We start from the raw sequence: 9,754 nt of genomic DNA, 5'->3' as shown, positions 1-9,754 counted from the left end.
ATATATATATATATCTGTGTCAGTGTAAATTACTTGTACCTGATGATGACAAAACCTTGTTGAAACGTTGTACATTTGCTGTTATATTAAAGTTTTTCTTCATTACCCATTCAAGCTGTCTCCAGCCATTAATGGCTACAACTGCTCCAATTCCTGATTATAACCATGCATAAACATTAAGACTGTTATTTCACACCACTTAACCTGAAGTGTCACAAGAAAAGCTCTGGCTAAGTCCTTTTGCTCCTGTTATGGAATTACAGTGTTTTCAATATCTAATTGAATTATTTATGTACATCTTTTTCTGATGAAAATATCTGCAAAATGACTCTGAAGAGTAGACATTCTGACAGTCCTTAAAATCTAACATAGTAAAAACCCCACCTGATTTTACTATTGAAAGAGAAAGTTAATCTGAGCCAATAATTTTGTCAGAATTAGGATAATATTTAAATGTTAATCTTTATTGGTGTAAGTAATACTCATTAGATTTAAATAGATTCTTTGGCAGCTGATGAAGTGCAACATTCACATATGAAATTAGCATCTTGAGATAGGGGTATTAAAGTCTCATCCCATGAGAACTTTTTGTGAATTTTTTGGACAGATTTTCATATGAGCACAAAAGAGTTATACCTTATCACACCCTCTGTTATTACTCTTAATTTTTTTTGCTTTGAATATTGTCTGATTTAACTTGGAAGTTACTAAAGAGTGATAACAATAAGAATTTAATGAACAGTTTTACAATTTAACTTTTTAACACTTGGCACTCTTAAAAGGCCAAAAAAAATAGTAAGGGAAATGTTATTATTAGACATCTTTAAACAGTCATTTAAGAAGAGCTCCCCAGTGTCAGTTTTTCTCTATGTAATGTACATTAGCAGTAAAGATGTTCATGCAGTCAACATCTGATTTTCTTCTTTTTTTATATTTGTCTCATACTGCATGGTGTTACTTCCTTAGGACCACTTTATGTCAGCGGACGAGTATGAAGAATCGGCCACACTCTATGATGCCATTAGTACGTACGAGAAAACACTAGTTATATCACATGAAGCTGATCCTGCTTGGAGGAATGCTGTTTTGTCAAGTGTTCCATCTTTACTTGCTCTCAGGTAGTGCTCTCAAAAGTTTTCCATGCCCCCCTCCCCTTTTATTTATCTTTTAAAAGTCGTTGTTATCATCACTTGTCTTGATGAAAATGTTTCTTCTTTCCTGTGATATTTCACCTTGAGTAATATTCTTCTTCATAGTTACCTTTGTTTTTGTTTCATTGATTTTTATAATATTTGACTTTAGCGTATGAGATTCTCTGTATGTGCCTTTACAATTTGTTGGATTTATCTTTTCCCACTTTTTCTGTAACAAATGTTAAATATTTTCATTTACACTTGCAATCCATCAGATGGTGATATTTACTATGGTGAGATGCTAAACTATATAGTGCAATCAGGCAGTTAGTGATACTTACCATGGTGATATGCTAAACTATATAGTGCAATCAGGCATTTAGTGATCCTTACCATGGTGAGATCCTAAACTGTCTAGTGCAATCATGGAATGTAGTAGTACTGTTTCGTAATAAGATCATATCAAGAGAATTGTATCAAAATACATCATTATTGATTAGAAAGTTACAACAGATTTTAACATATATGAACGTAATCTTCAAATTAATCGAATCAATATTACCAGTACATGTATGTTTCTTTTATTAATTCTACTGCATCATTAGATGCCCCATCTTTTTTTTTTCATTCTTTTCATACTGTCTCTAATTTGAGGGAAGAGGTTTGGGCTCATTTTTAAATACTTAACAGCTGTCTTGCAGTCTCTTGAAGTTATTGTGATTATATTAATGTTTTTCTCTATAGGCATGTATTTGATGATGGTGCTGATGAATACAAGATCATAATGTTAAACAAAAGGTATCTCAGCTTCAGGGTTATCAAGGTAGGTTGAATGCTCTACAATAAGCATTAGAGTTATTAAAAGAAGTTAGCTGCATTGATGAGCTTCAGAAAGGTATGAACTCAGTGTAAGCAGAAATTATTTGGTTACCTAGGTTATTTAGATAAATATGCTGTATTGTATAGTATTAAAGTATATGAGGCTAAAGAGTTATTATGTCAATATGTTGGGCAAGAGTTAACATACCTTCATATGTTAAGTTTCTTTATAATATCAGCCACATGCAACATAAAAAGTCATGAAGGTAGGTGTCATGTTCAATATCGTTTAATATCTTCAGGAGAATTTACCAATTTTTTATTTACACCATGAACTTGTTTTCAGTTTATTTGAAAATAGCAAAAAGAAAAGAAAACAGATTTTGCTTTTAAAAAGGGTTTGAATTATATGATAATATATCATAGAACTGATATAAATCTTATTTATATCCATTACTGTGCATTTCAACACAGTAATGGTAGAGCATATCTCGTGAAACATTATGTGTAATGTTTGTCTTAATTGGTCTATCAAAACTTTCTAATAAGCCTAGCTGATACTGAGCAAAAGGCTTTCTGGTCATGGAGGAAAGTTGGAAGATGAATAACATACTATCTTATGGCCTTTGTTAGGGTGATGTATTTTAAAAAAATTAATAGTTTAAGACTGGAAAATAATACTGATTTTTGTAATCGGACCTCCTTGAAGGCAGTTATAATTTTACTTTATGTGAATATTTGTAAGCCATGTTCTGTAATATAGCTAAGTTTCCCAGAACCAGTGAGACCTGTGATAATTGATTTGTAACCTAACTTTGAAGATAAGTTAAATAAATAATTTCTACTGCCAATTATTCTTGTTATATATGTAGCATAGAATTTTTTAACCATATTTTTTTTATTCTTAACACTAGAAACCTGATCAGTCTTACTTTAATGTATATGTTGGTTGTGTTTTTTCAAAGATGATCTAGCTCTATCATACTTGTATTCAAAATTTGGTGTGAAAAAATAATTTATTTTTGTGTAGGTGAATCGAGAATGTGTGCGAGGGTTGTGGGCAGGACAACAACAAGAATTAGTCTATCTTAGAAATCGTAATCCCGAACGAGGAAGCATCCAAAATGCCAAGCAAGCGTTAAGGAACATTATCAATTCCTCCTGTGATCAGCCAATTGGGTATCCTATTTATGTATCACCATTAACTACTTCCTATGCAGAAACTAGTGAACAGTTGTGTCAAGTTGTTGGTGGACCAGTCAGTTTTGGAACCTTTAAAAATGCAGTTGTTCAGCTTTGGCACAGGTGAGGAATTGTACTGACTAATCTTTCCTGAAAGAGCAGTGAGTTGAAGTCTTCTACTAACAAAAGATACGAAGAAGATTGAACAAAAAGAAATATATGTGTATTAAAATTACATATATCATCGCACCCCAAATGGAACTAGGAAAATTTGTTCAGCTTCTCATATTTTAAGTTGTTGAACCATCTACACCCAGTAGACCTAGACCAAGTTTCCGTTCTGGTTTAGAACTTTTAGGAATTATTCCTATCAATGCTACAGATTAACTAATGTTGAAGTAAGATTTAGGAAATAAAGAAAGGGAAAGTAATAATATGAATGGCTTGACAGATGAATAGATTCAAGGGTAAATGACAAAATGAGTTTAAATAATAGTTTACACATTTATTTTCATTTAAAAATACCTTTGTGTTAATTAAAAATTCTTTACAATGTTTACTTTCGTAAGTTTTAAGGTTATAAATATTTCCATACAAAAAAAGCTAGATTAACCCTGAATTTCTAAAATGGTCAATCTTGCTTATTTGTAAATAGCACTAATTACACTGTGAGTAAACATCTGTTGATGAAGAGTCATAGCCTTGTGAATTTCTGTATTAAGTTTAAGACACTAAAGTTGATTTTCGTGAAGTAGTAATGCTCGTAAATCCTGATTTTTTTTCATTATGATTCATTTCTCCTGTGGCCTGTAAAATCGGTGGTGGTAGCGTTTGAGAGCTTTATTGGAAGCCATCTTGGCTGTTACCTGTTGTGCTACAAGTCTGATTGTGTTTGTAACTTTGACCTGATGACTTTGTGATCTTAAGACTGACTTTTTTATTTCAGTATTCAAAAAATATGTTTAAGTTAAGACATTTTTACATTTGGGATTTGATTTAATAACTGTAGTTCTGTTACATATTTTTGTACATATTATTTTGGCATTCTATACATTTCCTTTCTGAAAGTATCTCTTGTAGCATTTACATTTTTTCACTTAGGCATTATGGTAGATAGGAAGTACTTAAACCAGACTTTGATTATGGCTGAAAAAGTCATTAACAACTGAAGTTCTCAGCTGATGAAACAGTGTAGTCAAGTCTTTGTAAGAACATAAGAAAAGTGTGTTAAAAATGCTGTACTCATTACCGTGTTGAGTTTTTAGTTTTGCACTCAGTAGATAGCTTGCTGTGATTGGAAGTTAATATTATAATACCATTCATTCAGCAGTTTATTTTATATATGTACTTTTCATTAGCCAACTCAAACATGTAAAAAAGGATGAACATTTCTGAGAAAATAAATTATATCATTAATATATATATTTTTTTAATTACCGCAATTCCATAATAACTTGCAGAAATTTAGATGTATGTATATATGCTTGCATTAGAAGGATAGTAATTTAAGTCACTTTACTCATGTAGATAATTCTACCATAAAATTTGGTCATATGGACAGGAACAAAACTTAGGTGTCACTTTCATCAGAGTGTAGTTAACATGTTAATATTTATATCAAAAAATAGATCAAAGTATAGTCTAAGTGTTTACCATCTACCACAATGTCACTGAGCAAAAATAAAGTTAAATGTGTGTATTTAGTGTGATATAACATAACAGTAATACTGTTAATGATTTATAAGTGTTACACAAAATACCAGTCTACAAATCATGCATTGGTGGTATAAATCATAATAAAGTTACATGTTGTTGTCGTGATAGTAGCTTATAAACATCACATCAATCACATATTTAGCTAATTACTAATATGTATTTTGTAAATATAGTTATTAATTAATAACTAGTTTTTATCCTACATTTCTGCTGCTAATCTGCTGCCATCTTCAGGGAAGTTGTTAGATCCCAAGTGAGTGGATAACACACCATCTTCTCTATCAAGAAGACCCAGGATCAAATCTTGGCCACTACCACCTCAGAAATAGTCCTTTTCAGGACATCCCTGAAGATATCAGCAGATTAGCAGCCAAAATGTAAGATAAATAATAGTTTGTAATTACTATGTAATAATTGAATACAAGTTAATAACTAATTAATAATTAGTCTTAGATGATCATATAACTGACCATGACAATGATTGATATCTGACCACCACAGCCTTACTCTTGAGTACTTAAATGTGTTAAAAAAATAATTCATTAGTTAAAGCAATATCAATTATTGCTAATCTTTATAATAAACAGATCCTTGTTATAACCTTGTAGGGTAAATTGAAAGTCTTAAAATATTTGCAACATCTTGCAAATATCTATATTAAAATAATAATTTCATATCTATATGATTGTTGTTAGCTATCCCATTAATCTTGTACAATTGTCCATTATCAGTAATTCTGAAGTTTCATAAATAAATGTTCTCTGGCATTTTACAACTTGGCTGAGTCATTAGAATTTTGTATTAAATACTCTAACCTAATTAAGGTGTAAACTTTCGGCCATTTTTCTTGAAAATAAAAGCACATCATTTTATATTTGTCAAAAATTAAATGCTAATAGGTGGTGGCTGCACATTGCAGTCTGTGTGTTTTTTATTAGCCTTACATATGATGGTGTTCTTACAGACTTAGAACTAGATGTGGAGAGGGTTGCTCCAGTGGAGGGACTGCAGTTCAGGATGAAAATGGTTTTGAACATTGTTCTGTGTTCTACAGTACCAATGTTGTGGAATGTGCCCCTAGAAGTGAGTATCTACATTCTCAATAACTGCTACAGTGATCACATCCTTCCATGTAGCAAAAGTAAAACCAAGTGAAGGACAAAGTGTGTTTGTAATAACAAAGAAAGTAGAACCAGTTTCTAGAACTAGGGTAGTTAAGTTGGCTTATTAGTAGTCCAAGACTAAAAAATCAGGAATAAACAGCAGTTGAACCAGTTTATAGTACTACATTAGTAAAGTTGACTCATTAGTAGTCCAAGAGTAATAAACTAGGAATAACCAACAGTTGAACCAGTTTCTAGAACTAGTACTAGAGTAGTAAAGTTGGCTCAGTAGTCTAAGACTAATAAACCAGGAATAACCAAATAATCAACAGTTAAACCAGTTTCTAGTACTAGTACTAGAGTAGTAAAGTTAACTCAGTATTCCAAGACTAATAAACCAGGAATAACCAACAGTTGAACCAGTTTCTAGTACTAGTACTAGAGTAGTAAAGTTAACTCAGTAGTCCAAGACTAATAAACCAGGAATAACCAACAGTTGAACCAGTTTCTAGTACTAGTACTAGATGGTAAAGTTAACTCAGTAGTCCAAGACTAATAAACCAGGAATAACCAACAGTTGAATCAGTTTCTAGTATTAGTACTATGATAGTAAAGTTAACTCAGTAGTCCAAGACTAATAAACTAGGAATAACCAAATAACCAACAGTTGAACCAGTTTCTAGTACTAGTACTAGAGTGTTAAAGTTAACTCAGTAGTCCAAGACTAATAAACCAGGAATAACCAACAGCTGAATCAGTTTCTAGTATTAGTACTATGATAGTAAAGTTGGCTCAGTAATTTAAGACTAGTTAAATAGAAATAACCAGCAGTTGAATAAGTTTCCAGAAAACATTTTACGCTTATGTTACTGACAAGTGCTTCGATGTATGTTTAGATTATTCATGAACAGGGGTCGAATTAGGACAGAACTATCTGGATGACATACTGTGTCTTTAGGATTCAAGTTATTAGTATTTCTGGTCTTCTTATTGGAATGTCAAAGTGAATCACACCTCTTTCAAAATCGTAATATAATCGCTGCTCAAGAAGAGAAAGAGAAACATGAATGCAATTGTAATGAAGCTTTAGAATACAATTCATGTGCAATGAGCTGGTCTACATGTTCTTGAGACTGCCATATGCACCTTCACTAGTATCAACTAGGATAAGCAAGAAAGATACTTATGGGCAGTATACCTTCTGGTCATGGTGAAGATTTGCAGAAGTGCATTAAAATGTCATCATTTACCTAAGTTCTTCAACTATCCATCTGCTAATTGTTGTTTAAGCAAAGCTATAAAGATTATCAAGAACATTTCATCATATAACTGGACAAATTTCTTATCAAGTTCTGTTGTTCAACCATTTCACTAAGAAGAAATATTTAAGTTGTATTTTTAGTTAAAAAAGTATTCCATCTCAATATCAGTGAAGCTCAATTCCTTAAGTATAATTTAATCGTTATGTTTCCTGTAGTGGACAAACATGATGTACCTTAAAATATTATGAACTTTAAAAGGTAAATGCACTATAACATGAAACCTTGAATAGCAGGAGCAGCTGGTTGTCTACCCTACTACTTTATGATGGTTTAAGGTTGGCTTATGAAATATGAAAATAGTGAATATCTTAAAATGTGAACGTTTATTTACATTTGTATGCTAAATATTTAGGATGTTTGCAGATAAGTTATTGTTTTTCTGTAGCACGGTTCAGCCACTCCAGTGTGCAGAGTGGCTCTCATTCTGGGGATGCTGTTAGTGAAGTTGGTGGACGAAGCACTGGTAGAGGCAGTGCAACCAGCAGCATAGGTCGTTGCAGCACCTTCAGCAGTCTTGGCCGCAACAGTGCCAGTCTTACACGCACCAGTCTTAGCAGTGTTGCTGTCTCTCCAACTCCTCTTGGCAAGTCTGTAAACCCCACTCTAGTGGCACTCTCTTCTTTACGAGCAATCCCTCCAGAACTAGCCAAATTGTCCACAGTAGCACGAACCCATGACCAGCACTCTGGTGATCTTCCTAGTCAGTCATCCCGTGGTACTGGGTTTGATGGAGAGATACGACAGCCAAATGACAGTTTTATGCAAGACAGTTTTGTTTGGTGACCTTGAATGTAAAGGTCTGGAGCAGTTTACTATTGCATAGTTACTTATCACCATCAGAATGAACAAGACAATATCTGTGGCAGCAGTGTGGACATGGTTGTTGTGAACAATATAACAAGGTGGTGACATAATCTATTGAGTAATGAGGGTAAATTTATGATATGTAATGTGACATTATAGTATTGCTTGGCCAGCAGAATTGTTAGAAAACAATAAGATATAATTTATTCATTAGTTAAAAGGTATTGTTCTTTAAAGTAAAACATTTAATAGCTCATTAGTTTCTTTAAAAAATTTATTACTTGAAAGTTTGTGAAAGAGGTAGCTTTGGTTTTCTGGTTACAGAAAAGTGACAGGATAATACTACATGAATTAAAAAGCTTAAAAATATGTTAGTGTTTTGTGATAAAATGTATTAGAACAATACAAACATTATTTAAGAATGTTAATTAGTACACTTCTATTTGAAGTAGAACACCATTGTTTTACATGTGGTTAGTGGAAGTATGGAGTTTCATTATCTACTGTGACTCAGAAAAACCTGTAAGAAGGTAACTAGATACCATAGGACATAATGTTGTGTGGTCGTGTGTTGTACTGAAACAGCAAAACTATGTAAGACACATTTTAGTGTTTTGCATCAATAATAATAATAAGAAAAGGTAAAGTAAGGTATGGCATTGTGCAGGGGTAATTTATGTGCCATACTGAATAGAACAGGTGTATACATTTCATTGAATTATAGTATTGTTGGATTTATTTTATTACAGCAAACAAGTGCATGTAACAGCATAATACCATGTAGTTGTTTTGTGCTGAAGAATAATTTTGTCTACAACAATTAATGTGGTGTACTAACACAGAACAACTTTGTATATAAAGATATTTACTGAAGATGACTTTAGCAGAAAGATGTTGTATAGAATTATTTTGTGGGTAATACATCAACTGAAGGAATTTTGTGGCCATGCTATGATAATGACCAATGCATATGTTCCAAAGAAGTATTTTTATGATTTGGCCATCATTTTTGTGAGAGCACAGATTACTAGCCTGTTTCTTCTGAAGGAACCCAAAGCAATGTTTAATACTTATCAAGTTTTTCTATAGAAATTAAAGATAAGTTTTATTAAAAGTTGTGCAAAGAAGTACAAAAAATAGCTATTGAAAAGTGTTTTTGTGTTTTTTTCAGTTAGTAGTCTTGCCACCAAGAAAGTATTTTATAAACACTAGTTGTAGGATAGATAACTGGAGGTTTGTTAATCAATGTAAAGTTTCAACAAAGCAGCATGAAAGCCACACTGATAAGCCTAAGCTGTGTTCCAGGCTGAAGAGAGAGAGAAAAAAAGACTGAATAACTTAGTGTTCACTTGAATGTCAAGTAAGTCTGTTTTGTAGACATTGTTTTTCACATTAATAAAACTTAGCTGTCAAAGGGATTCTTTAAAAGTTAGACAGAAAAGTGAAAAATACAAGTGACCTTATTTTCTCTTATAGATAAAATAGTTCTTTTAGCAGGCTGTGGTTGTAAAAAAGTGTTTGACAGTTCTTTCTTGGATATCCATGCTAATAAGCTAAAATTATACATTTATTAGATATATGGTTTGTTTGATATGAATAGAACTGTTCAAAGTCTTATGTGATATGAACAGGAATTTCTCATAGTAGAACTATATAACGTGATCTGTGGAAAATA

The 9,754-nt window shown here is 32.2% G+C and overlaps 1 pseudogene; it reads left to right on the top strand.

Moving 5' to 3' along the window:
- Positions 1-9,392, top strand: part of LOC106459934 — a 107,758-nt pseudogene extending 98,366 nt beyond the window's left edge.
- The last annotated feature ends 362 nt before the right edge of the window (positions 9,393-9,754 follow it).

Source organism: Limulus polyphemus, unplaced genomic scaffold (assembly GCF_000517525.1).
Source record: "Limulus polyphemus unplaced genomic scaffold, Limulus_polyphemus-2.1.2 Scaffold684, whole genome shotgun sequence".
NCBI lineage: Eukaryota > Metazoa > Arthropoda > Merostomata > Xiphosura > Limulidae > Limulus > Limulus polyphemus.
This window is presented reverse-complemented; position numbering and strand designations above follow the sequence as displayed.